The following is a 20778-nucleotide window of genomic DNA, read 5'->3' as shown; positions in this document are numbered from 1 at the left end:
TGCTGCTGCTGCTGCTGCTGCTGCTGCTGCTGCTGCTGCTGCTGCTGCTGCTGCTGCTGCTGCTGCTGCTGCTGCTGCTGCTGCTGCTGCTGCTGCTGCTGCTGCTGCTGCTGCTGCTGCTGCTGCTGCTGCTGCTGCTGCTGCTGCTGCTGCTGCTGCTGCTGCTGCTGCTGCTGCTGCTGCTGCTGCTGCTGCTGCTGCTGCTGCTGCTGCTGCTGCTGCTGCTGCTGCTGCTGCTGCTGCTGCTGCTGCTGCTGCTGCTGCTGCTGCTGCTGCTGCTGCTGCTGCTGCTGCTGCTGCTGCTGCTGCTGCTGCTGCTGCTGCTGCTGCTGCTGCTGCTGCTGCTGCTGCTGCTGCTGCTGCTGCTGCTGCTGCTGCTGCTGCTGCTGCTGCTGCTGCTGCTGCTGCTGCTGCTGCTGCTGCTGCTGCTGCTGCTGCTGCTGCTGCTGCTGCTGCTGCTGCTGCTGCTGCTGCTGCTGCTGCTGCTGCTGCTGCTGCTGCTGCTGCTGCTGCTGCTGCTGCTGCTGCTGCTGCTGCTGCTGCTGCTGCTGCTGCTGCTGCTGCTGCTGCTGCTGCTGCTGCTGCTGCTGCTGCTGCTGCTGCTGCTGCTGCTGCTGCTGCTGCTGCTGCTGCTGCTGCTGCTGCTGCTGCTGCTGCTGCTGCTGCTGCTGCTGCTGCTGCTGCTGCTGCTGCTGCTGCTGCTGCTGCTGCTGCTGCTGCTGCTGCTGCTGCTGCTGCTGCTGCTGCTGCTGCTGCTGCTGCTGCTGCTGCTGCTGCTGCTGCTGCTGCTGCTGCTGCTGCTGCTGCTGCTGCTGCTGCTGCTGCTGCTGCTGCTGCTGCTGCTGCTGCTGCTGCTGCTGCTGCTGCTGCTGCTGCTGCTGCTGCTGCTGCTGCTGCTGCTGCTGCTGCTGCTGCTGCTGCTGCTGCTGCTGCTGCTGCTGCTGCTGCTGCTGCTGCTGCTGCTGCTGCTGCTGCTGCTGCTGCTGCTGCTGCTGCTGCTGCTGCTGCTGCTGCTGCTGCTGCTGCTGCTGCTGCTGCTGCTGCTGCTGCTGCTGCTGCTGCTGCTGCTGCTGCTGCTGCTGCTGCTGCTGCTGCTGCTGCTGCTGCTGCTGCTGCTGCTGCTGCTGCTGCTGCTGCTGCTGCTGCTGCTGCTGCTGCTGCTGCTGCTGCTGCTGCTGCTGCTGCTGCTGCTGCTGCTGCTGCTGCTGCTGCTGCTGCTGCTGCTGCTGCTGCTGCTGCTGCTGCTGCTGCTGCTGCTGCTGCTGCTGCTGCTGCTGCTGCTGCTGCTGCTGCTGCTGCTGCTGCTGCTGCTGCTGCTGCTGCTGCTGCTGCTGCTGCTGCTGCTGCTGCTGCTGCTGCTGCTGCTGCTGCTGCTGCTGCTGCTGCTGCTGCTGCTGCTGCTGCTGCTGCTGCTGCTGCTGCTGCTGCTGCTGCTGCTGCTGCTGCTGCTGCTGCTGCTGCTGCTGCTGCTGCTGCTGCTGCTGCTGCTGCTGCTGCTGCTGCTGCTGCTGCTGCTGCTGCTGCTGCTGCTGCTGCTGCTGCTGCTGCTGCTGCTGCTGCTGCTGCTGCTGCTGCTGCTGCTGCTGCTGCTGCTGCTGCTGCTGCTGCTGCTGCTGCTGCTGCTGCTGCTGCTGCTGCTGCTGCTGCTGCTGCTGCTGCTGCTGCTGCTGCTGCTGCTGCTGCTGCTGCTGCTGCTGCTGCTGCTGCTGCTGCTGCTGCTGCTGCTGCTGCTGCTGCTGCTGCTGCTGCTGCTGCTGCTGCTGCTGCTGCTGCTGCTGCTGCTGCTGCTGCTGCTGCTGCTGCTGCTGCTGCTGCTGCTGCTGCTGCTGCTGCTGCTGCTGCTGCTGCTGCTGCTGCTGCTGCTGCTGCTGCTGCTGCTGCTGCTGCTGCTGCTGCTGCTGCTGCTGCTGCTGCTGCTGCTGCTGCTGCTGCTGCTGCTGCTGCTGCTGCTGCTGCTGCTGCTGCTGCTGCTGCTGCTGCTGCTGCTGCTGCTGCTGCTGCTGCTGCTGCTGCTGCTGCTGCTGCTGCTGCTGCTGCTGCTGCTGCTGCTGCTGCTGCTGCTGCTGCTGCTGCTGCTGCTGCTGCTGCTGCTGCTGCTGCTGCTGCTGCTGCTGCTGCTGCTGCTGCTGCTGCTGCTGCTGCTGCTGCTGCTGCTGCTGCTGCTGCTGCTGCTGCTGCTGCTGCTGCTGCTGCTGCTGCTGCTGCTGCTGCTGCTGCTGCTGCTGCTGCTGCTGCTGCTGCTGCTGCTGCTGCTGCTGCTGCTGCTGCTGCTGCTGCTGCTGCTGCTGCTGCTGCTGCTGCTGCTGCTGCTGCTGCTGCTGCTGCTGCTGCTGCTGCTGCTGCTGCTGCTGCTGCTGCTGCTGCTGCTGCTGCTGCTGCTGCTGCTGCTGCTGCTGCTGCTGCTGCTGCTGCTGCTGCTGCTGCTGCTGCTGCTGCTGCTGCTGCTGCTGCTGCTGCTGCTGCTGCTGCTGCTGCTGCTGCTGCTGCTGCTGCTGCTGCTGCTGCTGCTGCTGCTGCTGCTGCTGCTGCTGCTGCTGCTGCTGCTGCTGCTGCTGCTGCTGCTGCTGCTGCTGCTGCTGCTGCTGCTGCTGCTGCTGCTGCTGCTGCTGCTGCTGCTGCTGCTGCTGCTGCTGCTGCTGCTGCTGCTGCTGCTGCTGCTGCTGCTGCTGCTGCTGCTGCTGCTGCTGCTGCTGCTGCTGCTGCTGCTGCTGCTGCTGCTGCTGCTGCTGCTGCTGCTGCTGCTGCTGCTGCTGCTGCTGCTGCTGCTGCTGCTGCTGCTGCTGCTGCTGCTGCTGCTGCTGCTGCTGCTGCTGCTGCTGCTGCTGCTGCTGCTGCTGCTGCTGCTGCTGCTGCTGCTGCTGCTGCTGCTGCTGCTGCTGCTGCTGCTGCTGCTGCTGCTGCTGCTGCTGCTGCTGCTGCTGCTGCTGCTGCTGCTGCTGCTGCTGCTGCTGCTGCTGCTGCTGCTGCTGCTGCTGCTGCTGCTGCTGCTGCTGCTGCTGCTGCTGCTGCTGCTGCTGCTGCTGCTGCTGCTGCTGCTGCTGCTGCTGCTGCTGCTGCTGCTGCTGCTGCTGCTGCTGCTGCTGCTGCTGCTGCTGCTGCTGCTGCTGCTGCTGCTGCTGCTGCTGCTGCTGCTGCTGCTGCTGCTGCTGCTGCTGCTGCTGCTGCTGCTGCTGCTGCTGCTGCTGCTGCTGCTGCTGCTGCTGCTGCTGCTGCTGCTGCTGCTGCTGCTGCTGCTGCTGCTGCTGCTGCTGCTGCTGCTGCTGCTGCTGCTGCTGCTGCTGCTGCTGCTGCTGCTGCTGCTGCTGCTGCTGCTGCTGCTGCTGCTGCTGCTGCTGCTGCTGCTGCTGCTGCTGCTGCTGCTGCTGCTGCTGCTGCTGCTGCTGCTGCTGCTGCTGCTGCTGCTGCTGCTGCTGCTGCTGCTGCTGCTGCTGCTGCTGCTGCTGCTGCTGCTGCTGCTGCTGCTGCTGCTGCTGCTGCTGCTGCTGCTGCTGCTGCTGCTGCTGCTGCTGCTGCTGCTGCTGCTGCTGCTGCTGCTGCTGCTGCTGCTGCTGCTGCTGCTGCTGCTGCTGCTGCTGCTGCTGCTGCTGCTGCTGCTGCTGCTGCTGCTGCTGCTGCTGCTGCTGCTGCTGCTGCTGCTGCTGCTGCTGCTGCTGCTGCTGCTGCTGCTGCTGCTGCTGCTGCTGCTGCTGCTGCTGCTGCTGCTGCTGCTGCTGCTGCTGCTGCTGCTGCTGCTGCTGCTGCTGCTGCTGCTGCTGCTGCTGCTGCTGCTGCTGCTGCTGCTGCTGCTGCTGCTGCTGCTGCTGCTGCTGCTGCTGCTGCTGCTGCTGCTGCTGCTGCTGCTGCTGCTGCTGCTGCTGCTGCTGCTGCTGCTGCTGCTGCTGCTGCTGCTGCTGCTGCTGCTGCTGCTGCTGCTGCTGCTGCTGCTGCTGCTGCTGCTGCTGCTGCTGCTGCTGCTGCTGCTGCTGCTGCTGCTGCTGCTGCTGCTGCTGCTGCTGCTGCTGCTGCTGCTGCTGCTGCTGCTGCTGCTGCTGCTGCTGCTGCTGCTGCTGCTGCTGCTGCTGCTGCTGCTGCTGCTGCTGCTGCTGCTGCTGCTGCTGCTGCTGCTGCTGCTGCTGCTGCTGCTGCTGCTGCTGCTGCTGCTGCTGCTGCTGCTGCTGCTGCTGCTGCTGCTGCTGCTGCTGCTGCTGCTGCTGCTGCTGCTGCTGCTGCTGCTGCTGCTGCTGCTGCTGCTGCTGCTGCTGCTGCTGCTGCTGCTGCTGCTGCTGCTGCTGCTGCTGCTGCTGCTGCTGCTGCTGCTGCTGCTGCTGCTGCTGCTGCTGCTGCTGCTGCTGCTGCTGCTGCTGCTGCTGCTGCTGCTGCTGCTGCTGCTGCTGCTGCTGCTGCTGCTGCTGCTGCTGCTGCTGCTGCTGCTGCTGCTGCTGCTGCTGCTGCTGCTGCTGCTGCTGCTGCTGCTGCTGCTGCTGCTGCTGCTGCTGCTGCTGCTGCTGCTGCTGCTGCTGCTGCTGCTGCTGCTGCTGCTGCTGCTGCTGCTGCTGCTGCTGCTGCTGCTGCTGCTGCTGCTGCTGCTGCTGCTGCTGCTGCTGCTGCTGCTGCTGCTGCTGCTGCTGCTGCTGCTGCTGCTGCTGCTGCTGCTGCTGCTGCTGCTGCTGCTGCTGCTGCTGCTGCTGCTGCTGCTGCTGCTGCTGCTGCTGCTGCTGCTGCTGCTGCTGCTGCTGCTGCTGCTGCTGCTGCTGCTGCTGCTGCTGCTGCTGCTGCTGCTGCTGCTGCTGCTGCTGCTGCTGCTGCTGCTGCTGCTGCTGCTGCTGCTGCTGCTGCTGCTGCTGCTGCTGCTGCTGCTGCTGCTGCTGCTGCTGCTGCTGCTGCTGCTGCTGCTGCTGCTGCTGCTGCTGCTGCTGCTGCTGCTGCTGCTGCTGCTGCTGCTGCTGCTGCTGCTGCTGCTGCTGCTGCTGCTGCTGCTGCTGCTGCTGCTGCTGCTGCTGCTGCTGCTGCTGCTGCTGCTGCTGCTGCTGCTGCTGCTGCTGCTGCTGCTGCTGCTGCTGCTGCTGCTGCTGCTGCTGCTGCTGCTGCTGCTGCTGCTGCTGCTGCTGCTGCTGCTGCTGCTGCTGCTGCTGCTGCTGCTGCTGCTGCTGCTGCTGCTGCTGCTGCTGCTGCTGCTGCTGCTGCTGCTGCTGCTGCTGCTGCTGCTGCTGCTGCTGCTGCTGCTGCTGCTGCTGCTGCTGCTGCTGCTGCTGCTGCTGCTGCTGCTGCTGCTGCTGCTGCTGCTGCTGCTGCTGCTGCTGCTGCTGCTGCTGCTGCTGCTGCTGCTGCTGCTGCTGCTGCTGCTGCTGCTGCTGCTGCTGCTGCTGCTGCTGCTGCTGCTGCTGCTGCTGCTGCTGCTGCTGCTGCTGCTGCTGCTGCTGCTGCTGCTGCTGCTGCTGCTGCTGCTGCTGCTGCTGCTGCTGCTGCTGCTGCTGCTGCTGCTGCTGCTGCTGCTGCTGCTGCTGCTGCTGCTGCTGCTGCTGCTGCTGCTGCTGCTGCTGCTGCTGCTGCTGCTGCTGCTGCTGCTGCTGCTGCTGCTGCTGCTGCTGCTGCTGCTGCTGCTGCTGCTGCTGCTGCTGCTGCTGCTGCTGCTGCTGCTGCTGCTGCTGCTGCTGCTGCTGCTGCTGCTGCTGCTGCTGCTGCTGCTGCTGCTGCTGCTGCTGCTGCTGCTGCTGCTGCTGCTGCTGCTGCTGCTGCTGCTGCTGCTGCTGCTGCTGCTGCTGCTGCTGCTGCTGCTGCTGCTGCTGCTGCTGCTGCTGCTGCTGCTGCTGCTGCTGCTGCTGCTGCTGCTGCTGCTGCTGCTGCTGCTGCTGCTGCTGCTGCTGCTGCTGCTGCTGCTGCTGCTGCTGCTGCTGCTGCTGCTGCTGCTGCTGCTGCTGCTGCTGCTGCTGCTGCTGCTGCTGCTGCTGCTGCTGCTGCTGCTGCTGCTGCTGCTGCTGCTGCTGCTGCTGCTGCTGCTGCTGCTGCTGCTGCTGCTGCTGCTGCTGCTGCTGCTGCTGCTGCGAGTGGGTTCGCGAAATGGCACTACCTGAGCAGTTCTAGAATAACTGCCATGTTCTAGAATAACTGCTCTGTTCTTACGCGAGGCACAGCGGCCAAATAACCTGTTGGTTTTTAAAGAGAAAGGGGAGCAGACGGTAGGGAAATCTAAGAACGGAGTTCCAAGTCCACCGTGTCAGCTTCGCTGTTTTGTCTGCGAGAAAACTAGGTATAATGCCTCGGATGTCGAATGAAACCAAAGCGATCATATTGGACATTCTGCCGCAAGTCCGGACACCATACAGAATCATGCAGGTGGAAGAGTTCAGGAGATGGGGAACGTGAGGCATCTGCGTGTTGCATGGCTTCTCGGCGTTCTTATCCTGGTACTTTTCTAGAGGTAACGAGCCTAGATGGCGAGCTGGGGGAGAAAATCGGCCATTGGACCTCTGTAGTTGCTGCCATTCCCATGGTGCAGGGGGAAGTGTTTGGCCAACCTCCTTCAGTTTTACGTCATACTGGCAGTACTAGTGTCACTCTACAGCATCCTTGCCGATGCGCTTACAGGGAAAAGGGCCACGTCATTATTGGCTGATGGGACGAGTCTCGAAGTTACGGACGCGAAGGTGACGATCACTTCACAGTACTATATGGCGACATAATTGGTAATGCCACTGGCTCAAACGTTCCATTTTTAGTCAATTCGCCACTTTCTGTGGACCAGGCGACATCACCTGCTGCGATAGGCTCGGCTGATATCGCCCCTAAATCGGCGACGAACATTTCGGAGCGTAGCAAAAGCCCCACTCGTAACGCGCTCCACTTGTCACAGCCGGAGTTTCGTATTAAGCTGCAGGAGGACCCTACATTAGAGGTCTGTCGAAGGAAGCTGGGGCAAACCTATCCTGCCAATGGACAGACCGCCCATATCTTTCATCTAGAGGACGGCGTTCTGTTCCGATCACATCAAGTGTGTCTCGGCCAAGTGATCGAGCAGGCAGTGATACCGAAATGCTTGCGCACTCACGTCCTCATGCTGGCGCATGAGAGTGCAATCTCCGGCCATCGGGGCGTACGAAAAACTACAGCTAGGGTGCTCAATGATTTTTATTGGCCCGGGGTCCAGGCTGACATCAAAAGATTTGCCAGGTCTTGTGATGCGTGTCAACGTACCGTACCAAAGGGGAAGGTGGCGGGCATTCTGTTCGACGACCGCCGAGCAAGCTTGTTACTGCGCCACCGCCGAGTGATTCAGTTGTTTGCGGGCGCGAGTCAGGTCAAATAAAGAATTTTGTTTAGTAGCCATTTTCGCTGTCCTCCTGCTCTCCGGACTGGAACCACCATTACGTGACCTCTGGTGCATGTGCTAACGAATGGACCAGTCACGTTCACTCCCTGGGAACCACCATTGCAGCCCGAGCCGTCTCGAAGAAGCAGATCACGAGAAAGCCGCAGAAGCCGTCCCAACCGAAGGCGAAACATCCGTCGTCTCCAGAGGCGTTCACCTGAATGCGGACAACTACAGGACCTGCACACGAGCAAAGAAGGACTCCTCAATTCCGACGTCAACCATGGTTACGACACTTGCTCCGATTATTTTCCACCAGTCCCGACTGCCGCCCACGTTCAACGGTACACCGCGCGAGGATCCTGAAGTGTGGCTGGAACAGTTGGGCCATGTCGCCGTATTCAACACTGGGGAAGACCATACTAAAGTCAGCCCCATTTTTTTCGGCCTGGAAGGAGCAGCCAGGATTTGGTTACAAAACCACAAAGCTTCCCTGGCGACGTGTGGATCATTCAAGCTTGAGCTCCTGAAGGCAATCACAAGCATGGCCGGGAAAGAGCGAGCTCAGCTGCCCCCACAGTCACGCATACAACTCTCGAATGAGACAGTGACCGCATGCGTAGAAGACATGAAGCGCCTTTTTTGATGTGTCGATACTGACATGATGGAGAAGATTGTGGAGCTTTTGATGCGTGGTGCAAAGGAGGCACTTTTCGTTGGTCTGACCCGCAGTGCACCGAAGACGGTCGCTGAATTCACCAGCCAAGTAGCAATGATTGAGAAAACCTTGGAAGCACGAGTCCGCCGTTCCCCTCGACAGCTCCAAGTGACCTCGACAACCCTCTCGGATAGCACTGCATTCGGAGGCAAGCCGCGGGGTGTCATCCGCAAAATTGTGCGGGAAGAGCTGCGTCGCCTGTTGCCATCTCCCAACCAGCCTCAAGTAGCGACCCTTGAGGAAATCACCCGCGAAGAAGTGCTGCGCTTGGCTCCACGTCATCGACACCTCCAGCTCAAGCTCCAGCCTTAACTTACGCCGCTGCAGTACGCAGTCCTCAGCCCCAATTACACACCCTAAAGCCACTTCTTCGACATGCACCGGCTGTTCTCGAACACCGCACCCCTGCCCCCGCCCGCCCAACCTACAAACGGCGCTCAAACCCCAGGAAATGCGACGCCTGCTGGACTTCAGACAACCGCCCGCTGTGTTTTCATTGCGGCGAAGCCGGCCATATTATTCTTCACTGCTTGTACCGACGTATATATGATCGGACTTCGAGGATTTGCCGTTGACGCACCACGACCACGCTTTCGCCAACGACCACAAGAAATCGGCGAGTACCTGCGTCGAGAGGAGTACTCGCCGAACCGCCTTTCGCGCTCACCGTCGCCGTCAGCCACGCGCTGTGCGTCGCCACGCCGCAGCTACGCAGCTGCGGTACGAGGAAGGTGTCCCATCCAACGTAGGGGAAACTAAAGACAGCAACCTCTGGAGGTGAGGTTGCTCCAGGTCGAAACACCAAACACCCTTCAACGACCATGCCGCACGAAGACGCCGCCCCCGACACGCCGACGCCGCATACAATGACGACTTCGACCACGACGCGAACCGCCTTCAAAATGACGCCGCTACCCAGAAAACCTTCGACGACACGCCCCACAAACGATTCCCATACCTGACGAAGTCATGACCCGATGCCAGGGACGACGTGCAACGCAAGAGCCAGGACATCCGGCTTAGAAGTAGTTATCGATGGCCGTAAAGTTACCGCTCTAGTCGACACAGGAGCCGATTACTCGCTGATGAATGGAACATTCGCTGCGCAGCTTAGGAAGGTCAAGACATCTTGGGACGGCCCACAAATTCGCACCACAGGGAGCCACCTCATTACGCCTTCAGGATGATGCTCAGCACGAATGACCGTACAGGGACATACCTATCCTGCGACCTTCGTTGTACTACGGCAATGTTCCCGGGAATTGATCTTGGGCATAGATTTCGTTAATGAGCATCAGACGATCATCAATCTGCTATCCAAGCTGATCACGCTTTCTACGGGTCAGGCCATCCCTTCGATGAGAACTCTGAAACACCACGTTGCCCTGAGTGTCCTGGAGGAAAAATAGAGCGTTCCACCCCGCTCATGAGTCATCGTGACCGTAGGCGCCACGGAAGCCAATAACAGTGACGCTATCATTTAGGGGAACATGCAGTTGCTTCTAGACCTAGGAGTCGGCATTGCAAGAGGCATCACACTTTCCGCAATGGCCAAGCTGCAGTACTGCTGACTAACTTCAGCGAAGAAAACCGGCAGAGAGAAACGACGATTGCTTTCTTCAACGAAACGTCCGACGTTCGAGACTCCTTCGCCCTCTCAGACAAATCCGCAGAAGATTCGCCTGAACAAGAGAACTCGGCCACGTTTGACATCAACCCAGCCCTACCCCGGAACAGACAACACCAGATTCGTAAATTGCTTCGAAGCTACAGCGATTGCTTTTCGTCATCGCTGAAGGTCCGGAAACCGACGATTGCCAAGCATCGCATTATGACCGAGCAGCACGCCCGACTTCTCTGCCAAAGCTCTTACTGTGTGTCACCCCGAAAGCGACAAGCCATCTGGTACAAAGTGGAAGAAATGCTTCGCGACGACGTCATCGAACCATTAAAGAGCCCCTGGGCGGCACCGGTTTCTTTGTTCCCATGGAGGCATTTGTTTTTGTTTATCATCCAGTATATAGCTGCGATCAGTAAGCACATTCATCTGGTCTGTGTGTGCTGCTGACAGCGAGAGTTTTGAAGAACAAGAACTCGTAGTAGACACTATATAGCTAGCCGTGCGCTGGGCGGCACTGCCAGAATTCAACAGCACGAGGGTAAACACAGGCTGAGTAGTGCAGATTCATTGCTTGTAGCACAAATTATTCGGCGTTAGTCATTGCGGCAACTGTTACATTCGAGGCCTAGAGCCACAAAAAATTCAATGCTGCTCGTGAAATTGCACCCAAATCAAATAAGTGTACTTAAGACTAGTCGCATAGCGTCTAGAGCTAAATTTGATCAAAACAAAACGCTAGGTTCCTTTCAGCTGGTTCCATATGAGGAGTAATAAAACTTCTAAGCCTGAAAAAATTATCGTACCTGCTTTCTTGTTTTTTTTTCAACTTAGGAGAGCTCCATATCACACTTTCGTGTAAAATAGGGCACGGTTTGCAACCGCCTATATTTATAAAATTGTAATTTTTGTATAAAAAAATGTTGCTCTCACGCACGTGAGACAATTGAACTTGTTCAGAACAAGAGCGGAAATTTCGTATGCTGCAAAAACAAAAAAACCTGTAACGGGGGGTTTGTTCCGAGGTACTGAGGCGACGGGAACGGCAACGGCAGCAGTCTGGGATCAGATCGGCAAAAGACCCACAAGCGTAGCGCTGGCAAAAACTCTCGAGAACACTGTCACCTCGTCTTCGTCTTTTCAAATCATCAGACGCATCTTCTTCTTTAGCCTTACAATCACCCCGGGGACAAGAGGAGCCATCCTGGCGACTTAGGATGATGGCAAGACGGCGGGGTCGTAGTAGGGCTTGAGGCGCTGGACATGAACGGTCTCCCGTCCTCGGCGGCGGAGATCAGGAGACGGCGTGAGGGGTTCCACGATATAATTAACCGGAGAGGTGCGCTCCAGCACACGGTAGGGACCATGGTACTTCGCAAGAAATTTTGAGGAGAGACCGGGAGTTCCTGAAGGGATCCAGAGCCACACAAGTGCACCAGAAGTGTAGTTCGGTGGGGTTTGGTCTTGGTCGAGGCGGGAGCGCTGGCGATGCTGGGTGTCAGTGGTGAGTGACCGGGCAATTTGGCGGCAGGCTTCGGCGTGTTGCGCGGCGTCGGAAACAGGCCGATATTCGGATTCATCAGGGCGGTAAGGGAGGATAGTGTCGATAGTAGCAGAGGGTTGGCGGCCGTAAAGTAGGAAGAAAGGAGAGAATCCGGTGGCAGACTGCGTAGCGGTATTGTACGCATAAGTAACGTACGGAAGGACGAGATCCCAATTCGTGTGGTCAGAAGCGACGTACTTGGAGAGCATGTCTCCGAGTGTGCGGTTAAATCGCTCAGTGAGGCCATTGGTCTGCGGATGATAGGCGGTGGTAGTTCGGTGAATCGTGTTGCACTCTTTGAGAAGCGCCTTCACCACCTCAGATAAGAACACGCGGCCTCGGTCACTGAGCAGTTCACGAGGTGCACCGTGGCGAAGGATGAATCGGTGCAAAATGAAGGAGGCGACGTCCGTCGCTGTGGCAGCCGGAAGGGCAGCAGTTTCGGCATATCGTGTAAGGTGATCCACCGCTACTATAGCCCAACGGTTGCCGTCTGCAGTGTATGGAAGCGGACCGTATAAATCAATGCCAACGCGGTCGAACGGGCGTGGAGGGCATGGTAACGGCTGCAGCTCAGCAGCAGAACGATGGGGAGGTGTCTTGCGACGTTAACAGGGAATGCATGCGCGCACGTACTTCATGATAAAGGTGTACATTCCGCGCCAGTAGTAGCGCAGCCGTATGCGGGTGTAGGTCTTGAAAACGCCCGCGTGACCGCTGTGGGGGGCAGCATGGAAGTATGCGCATATCTCCGAGCGTAAGTGACATGGAATAACGAGCAGCCACTTGCGACCTTCGGAGTTGTAGTTACGGCGATAAAGTAGGGTGTCACGGATCGCAAAATGGGCAGCTTGGCGGCGGAGCGCACGTGACGGTGAAGCAGCCGTCGGGTTGGCGAGAAAGTCGAGAAGGGAAGCGATCCAGGGATCCATGCGTTGCGCTGAAGGCATGTCGCTGAGGCGAAGCAAGGGCAGAGAAGCGTCGGAGGTGGAAAGGCTGGCGATCTCGGCTGGAAGGGGGCAGCGTGATAGTGCATCGGCGTCTTGATGCTTGCGGCCGGTGCGATACACGACGCGGATATCATATTCTTGCAAGCGAAGGGCCCACCTAGCGAGGCGGCCGGAGGGGTCTTTCAGGTTGCAAAGCCAACAGAGCGCATGGTGGTCGGTCACAACGTCAAAAGGGCGCCCATAAATGTACGGTCGAAACTTCGCGAGGGCCCATACAATCGCCAAACACTCTTTTTCAGTTACGGAGTAGTTGCGTTCTGCTGGTGTGAGTGTGCGGCTAGCATAAGCAACGACGTATTCGTCAAAGCCAGGTTTTCGTTGGGCGAGGACAGCGCCGAGGCCAACACCGCTGGCGTCCGTGTGAACTTCGGTAGGAGCGGCCGAGTCGAAATGGCGCAGAATGGGCGGCGCCGTGAGGAGACGGCGCAAGGTGGTGTATGCGTCGTCGCACGCTGGAGACCACAGTGATAAATCCGCACTTCCAGACAGCAGTTGAGTCAAAGGCGCAGCAATGGACGCAAAGTTGCGAATAAACCGGCGGAAATATGAGCACAAACCCAGGAAGCTGCGCAGGTCTTTGATGGAGGTAGGTTTGGGAAAGTCAACCACAGCACGAAGTTTCGCTGGGTCGGGACTGACGCCCTGCTTAGAGACAACATGACCTAAGATGGTTAATTGACGAGCGGCAAAACGGCATTTTTTTAAGTTCAGCTGCAGGCCGGCGTCAGAGAGGCAGGTCAAGACGTGCTTCAAACGGGAGAGGTGGGTGTCAAAGTCCGGGGAAAAGACCACAATGTCGTCGAGGTAGCAAAGGCATGTCTTCCACTTAAGTCCGCGCAAAATGGTGTCCATCATCCTCTCAAAAGTCGCGGGGGCGTTACAAAGCCCGAAGGGCATCACCGTAAATTCATACAAGCCATCCGGTGTCAAAAAAGGCGGTTTTGGGGCGATCGGCTTCTTTCATAGGAACTTGCCAGTACCCGGAACGCAAATCAAGAGATGAAAAGAGTTCGGCCCCTTGCAAAGAGTCCAGAGCGTCGTCTATGCGCGGGAGGGGATAGACATCTTTGCGCGTAATCTTATTAAGGCGGCGGTAATCTACTCAGAAGCGTATGGAGCCATCCTTCTTTTTGACGAGCACCACAGGCGACGCCCATGGGCTGCGTGAGGGCTGAATGACGCCGCTCTGGAGCATCTTGTCGACTTGGTCTTCAATAACTTGGCGCTCGGCGACAGACACACGATAGGGACGTTGTCGCAGCTGTGCGTGGTCACCTGTGTCGATGGCATGGGTGACAGTGGAAGTTTGGCCCAAGGAACTTTGATGTGAGTCAAATGATGAGCGAAACTGATTAAGTAAAGTGAGAAGCTGTGCCCTTTGCGGCGCTGGAAGGTTGTCTTCGATGGAGCGAAGGAATGCTTCGGTTGAGGAGGGATCGGGCGCAGCAGTAGGTGGGCTGAGTGCGGCTATGGAGAGGTGCGGCGCGTCGTCCGTCTCTTCGCGGATGAGCAGAGACGCGAATGGTTGTACCGTGCCGAGATATTCACCTAGGCGCAAGGCGTTGGGGAACGAGAATGGGTTAGACACGAACAGTACGGAGAGGCCAGCGGATATAGTCAGTACAGCGTATGGCAGAGGCAGACACTTGCGGTGCAGAAAGATAGGGGGCGGAGTGAAGAGGACAGTGTCGTCGCGAAGAGGGCCGCAAGAGAGGGGTACGAGGACTGAAGAGCAGGGAGGCAGGTCAATGTCTTCGGCAACTAGGGCCTTAACACAGGCACCAGGAGGGGCAGTGTCCAAGACAGCTTCGGGCAGGTGAGAGAACTCGACTTCAGCTCGAGCACAATCGATGATAGCAGCATGGCGCGATAGGAAATCCCAGCCCAGGATAACAGCATGAGAACAGCAGGGCAGTACGACGAATTCGACGGCATAAATGGTCCCCTGGATTACAACGCGAGCGGTACACGCTGCTGACGGCTGGATGTTCTGAGCGCTGGCGGTGCGCAGTGAGAGTCCAGCAATTTGCGTCCTTACTTTTCTTAAACAACTACACAGCTTTGCGTCCATGACGGAAACGGCAGCACCAGTGTCGACAAGCGCCATGACAGAAACGCCGTCGACGGAAATTTCAATGAGGTTAGCGGCTGACGGATGAGGCCTTTCGAAGTTCGTTGTGGACGCAGTTCTCGCCTCAGGAACTGCGGCGCCTAGTTTTCCTCCTGGTTAGCGGTGGGGCGATGTCGCATAGGCGAAATAGACCGGCGTCGTGGAGAAGAGGGCCGGCGGCTGGAGAGGGTAGAACGGTCCGACGAGGAAGTACGACTTTGCGGCGGCGCAGCTGGTACAGAGTACTGACTCGGTGGGGGCCAGTACCCAGGAGCTTGGGGAGGAATTTCCGCGTCCGGGAGACGACGGCGGCAATGCCGAGCTACATGACCTGGGAGACCACAAAAGAAGCAAATCGGCCGATTGTCCGTTGTGCGCCAGGAATCGCTGACCCTTGGAGTAGGTCGTCGGTAAGCCACTGGCCCTCGCAAATGCGCCGGAGGCGCACTATAGATTGGCGGCTGCGGTCTTGCTACGACATCGGCATATGTCACTGGAGCCGCGACAGGAGGCGGTCTCGCGACGGCTTCGGCATATGTGAGCGGAGCCGCCACAGGTTGTGGTCTGGCGACAACGTCAGCGTATGTCAGCGGAACCGTGACAGGTGGTGACGGATGAGCCGGTGGAAGAGCCTCAGCAACTTGCTCTTGAATTGTATGTCGGAGCGCTGGAGTCAGATATGATGGTCGGTCGTGAGCGCTCGGCAGAAAGGAAAGTTGACGTGCCACTCCTTCCCGCACGAAGTCATTAATCTGCTGTAGCAGCGAGGGGTCAGGAGCAGGCGTGAGCCCAGCGAGCGACTCAACCTGCTGTGGCCGCTGGCGTGTCAGAATCCGCTGCTTGCGCAACTGCTCAAAGCTTTGACACAGCGTGACGACTTCAGCAACGGTACGCAAGTCGCGCGCTAGAAGCATCTGAAAAGCGTCGTCATCGATGCCTTTCAAGATGTGTTGGATCTTGTCGGCTTCCGACATACGAGCGTTGACCCGCTTGCACAAGTCGACGACATCTTCAATGTAGCTAGTGAAGCTTTCACTAGCCTGCTGAGATCGTTCACGCAATCGCTGTTCGGCTCGGAGTTGCCTGACAGCCGGTCGACCAAATACGTCTGCAAATTTAGTCTTAAAAATGGACCAGGTTTGAATATCTGCCTCATGGTTGCGATACCAGAGGTTAGCCACACCGGCGAGATAAAAGATGACGTTGTTTAGCTTCGTCACATCGTCCCATTTGTTGTATACGCTCACCCGCTCGTACGATGTGAGCCAATCTTCCACATCGTTCTCGTCAGTCCCGCTGAAAATGGTCGGGCCCCTTGACGAAGAGAGCCGGCACAGATGACAGCCTGGCCCACTTGTACGGCCTGGTGTTGGACGTCCTCAGGCATCGTGCGCGCCGGGAGAGCACGACTACGGAGCTCCAGGGCCGATGTTTTTACCCGGCTCCTCCACCAAATGTAACGGGGGGTTTGTTCCGAGGTACTGGGGCGACGGGAACGGCAACGGCAGCAGTCTGGGATCAGATCGGCAAAAGACCCACAAGCGTAGCGCTGGCAAAAACCAATAAAACAAACTTAGCCAACCTGTTCCCTTAAAATTTCACATCAATTTAATTTTTTCCTTTCATTTTTGTTGCTCCAACAGCGATGCATTATGGGACGTAGGGAGCTCGGTGCAAGGATAATATTAGCAGACGGCGTGCTACAGTAATTTAGGCGCAGGAATCCAATCAACCTGTTCTGTTGTATCATCACATGCAATTTCGTTTCCCTCCGTCTCTATCAAAAATAAAGGCACGCAGCAAGCGTTGACTGTTCTTTTGCTTGCAACCATGCGCTGATGCAAAACAGTGTGCTTGTCATGGTGCAGTTGCACATGCAGCTTTAATTGGGCGTCATGGGTTCCCAAATAGATCATCAGCGAACGTTGCTTTTGCACAAAGTTTCTTGGGCACCTCGTGCACCCTGTCGCAATTTTTCTCAGAAAAATATTACTTAATTTCCTCGTGTTTCACAGTTTAGAGAATGACATTTCCTTCATTTAAAAAGTGGTATTGCGCTGTCATATATATGGCTACCTCGTTTAAAGATACTTGCAAACTATTTCTGTTCGAATGCATAGGCTTGCAGAATACTGATTACTATGCCTGCTGTGCTCTTGACCTTTTATCATTCGCACGCCATTCATCTAGTTTAATTGCACACCCTATTGTGCCTTCTTTGATGTTTTCTTTCTGGCTGGAGGGCTTAACTACCTCACTTACAGGTATTTTTTCTAGCTTTATTTGTACGCTGAAAGGGCACTTTTTCAATAAAGAACCTATTTACTGTCAGGCTTGGCATTAGGCTCCGGCATGACAAACCTCAACCGCGCTATGCTGTTGCGAAGTTCGAAGCTAAAAGCTGCACGTGAGCAGTGCACAAAATACGCTGCATAAAGGGAGGGGGCAGCTCATGTAGACCAGAATCCAGAGCCGTTCTCCGGCGCGGCCATTTCAAAGGGGACAGCGGGGCTGCGATAGCCGCGCCTCTATGTAGCCGCGATTTTATGCCTCTCAAGTTGCTGAACAAACATTGCGGAGCACACTTCCACAGCGCGGATGTAATGCAGGTAGTATTTGCGCTATCAAAGAGATAATACTGACGCGTAATTCATAATATTCAGTTTGACAATCACGTTAATCGTGCCGGCGCTTAGCACGCGCTCGTGCTTATATCGATATTGTCGTGGTGCTCCATCGTAGAGAAATCTATCTGGTCAATATCAAGCACTAGGTGCATGGCTGGAATGCAGTTCCAATTCCAATGTGCTCTTAATCCTTCCTGCCGGCCATAAAGAACGACCCAGAAATAGGTCTTTGTTGTCGCTTGCGTGGTGGTGCGCCAGTTAAATGAACAAATTATCGTTGTTAGCTCAACTGAGTCGCAGGGCTAACAGAAAACAAATTTTGTCGTGTTTTATGCTATATGGCGCATAAAAACGTATTTTAGCTGAATTTATCAAAGCTTGAATCAAAATCAGCGAAAAAGCCAGCTTTCACGAATTCTGCGCCCTGAAGTTGCGTTTATTTTATTCGGAACCTGTCGGTGTGTGTGACAGCATCGCCAAGCCGTTTTGCCAAGTGTCGTACAATGCAATAAAATCATGTATATATCGCTGTGATTCAGGCATGCACCAACAGCAGACGGATAGTACTATCAGCCCTTTACCTCGCCGATCCCTCTGACATACATGCGGAAATAGCAACTTAAATTGGTAGCAGTCGTGTTTACATTCCCGCACACAAAATGTGTTTAATGGAAACAACACCAAGCTCAGCGCAAGGATGTCAAAGACGTACTGGTGATTGAAAACAAGCGCGTCGCCTGGACAGTCTGCAGCTGGCCAATCCGGTTACCGCGTTGCATATCACTCCACCATGAAGTCAAATGAATAAATCTACATTCTGATGCAGATAATTATCATAGATGATACCGTACGTAAAAGACGGCAACAAACGACACGCCAGCGCAGAATTGTGCTCATAAGTACCTGTTTCCAGTCTGCACACTAACTGGCCGACTACCTTCGGATGCGACCTTAACGAGTAACAATGTGAGCCAGATAACCTCAGTACTGTGTGCTAGAGGGAAAATGTGAGTAGTGATGCACGCACACACCCACATACGTTAGGTGACAACGCATCAGCGAAGGAAGCGAAGAACACGTAAACACGCATACTACGCGCCGCCGGCCCGACCCGCCCGCAGTCAAACGTTCAGCGCGCGCCGACAGATGGCGACTAGTGTCGAGTGCAGGAGCGCGCCCGCAGGCTGCGTGCGATGGTCTATACATGTGTCGAAAGGCGCTGACAGAAATCCCGTCTTCCACGTATTGCGGTGGGGGTCATTATCGTATGTGCCGAACAGTACTGTCTCTCCCCTGTTATCGCGACTCGACGCGACCGCCGTTTTGTTGCGAGCCATGAATGCCTTCATAGGCGCGCTTTATACCTCCCTCTGGAACCTCTTTGAAACTAGCCTGCGACGTATAGTCGTGTAATTTACAATAAGCATGACATGAAATCATGGTTGCTCGCAAATATTTTGATGTGCTCAATAGATGCTGCCAATTTTTATTTGCCAGCATAAAAAGACCGAAGGAAGAGGCATCGTCAGGAGTTGTTAGAGTACTCTGGGTTCGATGACAAGGCAGGGTGTACTTCAGTCCAGAAAATTCTCTCTCGGTGCTGGCTTTTGTAGCGGCACAGCAAGCGCTGCTGTAGCTAGTGCATACAGCTCTGGGCGCCGCAACTTCTATCCCTCTCAAAATTCCAAAACACTCGAGTCTTTGCTTACTCTCGGCACCTTTTCAAATGTGTCGAGCAGGGTGTGTATGTCTTCGTTTTTGAGCGCACTTTTGCGGCCTCCAAGTGCTTCCATAAGAAACGTTTCAAGTTCATCCTCTGCTTGTGAGTTTTTAGAGGGAGATTCTGCTGTCGCCTGGAGCGGTACCTGATCGCCGCCGCCGATCCTACGAAGCCGTTTCCATGTGGTGACTAAATGCTGTTTTTCTCGGCACCTTTCCTTGCTGGCCAACGTAATGTGGTATCCAGGATCTAGATAAATGGCTGCACAAAACAGATCGCTCCCCAAAAAACGCTTCTGGCGCCTTTTCATGGCGACTCTTATGCTGCTCGCTACCAAGGTGTCAATTTCGGACACCTATGCGGCATTTAAACCGGCTGCTGTAGAGATCACCTGCTGTTCGTTGTTCCTTCTGCAGTTTAACAGTAGCTTTTTCAGCTGGCACCAATGCGGCTATCATGCTTTTTATACCCGCGCCAGTCTTCATCTTTCAGACAGAGCTCATCTTTGTTGCTGAAACAGTCGCCGGAGAGCTCTTGAAGTTCCAGCAGTCGTTTAAGCATGGCGCTTGTTGATATCCACAGTTTGGCAATCTAATATCGGTTTCTTCAAACCTAACTTGCGACGAATGGACATAATCGCCGGCGTAGACATCACGGGACATAACCTTTGCAGACTGTCTTCAGTTTACCCACCATCATCGATGCGAATACCTATGAAACTCATTCTTTTTTTCGACACAGTAGCAGTAACGGACGACAATATAGCTTACCAAATAGAGTTTGTGATTTAATACTCCCCATCAATAATTCCACTCACTTCCTTGCTCCGCCCAGCCTTCAGATTTGAACATCGCAGCGTCACTGCTGGCATAACTTGCCAAGGGGAATACAAGAATTATACATCACGCATTACACGCAATGGTAAAAAAAGAAAGAAATCAATGAAGGTAAATTAACAGCAATTGTCTCCGATTCGTTCCGGTTCAGGTCCAGTTCCGAAATGGCGGAAAAAAATCGGGTTCGGTCCTGTTCCGGTTCGACAACCTGATCAAAACAGTGACGGAAGCGTTCGTCGTACACCGTTGCGTGTGGTGTCATACGATTTCTCGTTCCATATGGCATACGTCTCTTAGTCAGGTGGGAGGCTATCTCGCGACAGGCATTCGAACCAAGTGTCCGAGTGTTGCACTCGGACGGGCAGCGATCGTGGAACCAATGTTCGGAGGCGAGTCTCAGTGCGCAGCCTGCGTCGAGGTCGAACGCTCGCGATGACGCACTAATGCTTTCGCCTTCACAGCACGTGTCATCTGATTTTGTTGCTTCTTAAGAGGACACAAGTTCTAACACGGCCGCGGCGGCGTTTCAGCTCCACTCCTTTTGTGTTCGCCTTTGGATGAATAAGCACCGCGGCGTGTAAAGCGCTGCCTTGTGTGCTACCGCTTGAAGAGCGACTGTGTTGGGATGCGAGACTGTTGGGCGCGGGAATCACCCCGGTGCACGGCAGCGCCATGGCCTCGCTTGACCCATTCGACTACGTCGTCGAGGACTGAAGCGCTTTCACCGTCACCTGACAAGGGGAGCGACGACTTGAAAAGGGCGACCGTTGTACTACTGTTGCGCTCGACGCCTACCGCAAGGTCGCCTGAGCAGCGGAAATGAGCGGCTTCCTCGAGCCAGCCTTGGTACAATGGAAAAAAATCAGTAATGAACGCTCCCCATCGGGTAGGGTTGGTCAGCGGAGGAACTGCAGCAGCAGCGTTCGGAGAATGACCATTGCTGGACGGCACTGCACGAGTAAAGCCGCTTGCCTAGGCACGGGGAAACAAGTCGCAAACATCACGCCAAAATGCATGGCTTTCGAGAAGCTTGCACGCAAAGCAACCTCTCCAGTGCAAGTAACTCGTCGAAATAGCCGAAATTTGTTGGGCTACAACGCCGAGGGTTTTCGAAATTATAAAATATGATATGGTTAATAATTACGATCGGATACACGGCTCTCAATAATTGAGAGCCTAGCAGTAATAATTAAAAACTGACTATTCAATAATAGTTGACGAGCCTGCTAGTTCGCACGCCTTAGCTGTATTTGGTCTACTTAAGAGCTGACAATGCTGTGCTGAAAAAAGCCCTCATCTAACTCAAAAAGC

General features: G+C 56.3%; 1 protein-coding gene and 1 pseudogene across 1 annotated transcript in view; both read right to left on the bottom strand.

Moving 5' to 3' along the window:
- Positions 1 to 20778, bottom strand: part of Awh (LIM/homeobox protein arrowhead) — a 300738-nt gene that overhangs the window by 163451 nt on the left and 116509 nt on the right. The gene's annotated exons all lie outside the window — the stretch shown is intronic.
- Positions 7386 to 19283, bottom strand: LOC144094418 (uncharacterized; annotated as a pseudogene).

The sequence above is a fragment of the Amblyomma americanum genome, chromosome 6 (assembly GCF_052857255.1).
Source record: "Amblyomma americanum isolate KBUSLIRL-KWMA chromosome 6, ASM5285725v1, whole genome shotgun sequence".
Classification (NCBI taxonomy): Eukaryota; Metazoa; Arthropoda; class Arachnida; order Ixodida; family Ixodidae; genus Amblyomma; species Amblyomma americanum.
The sequence above is the reverse complement of the archived record's forward strand: the minus strand, read 5'-3'. Positions and strand labels throughout refer to the sequence as shown.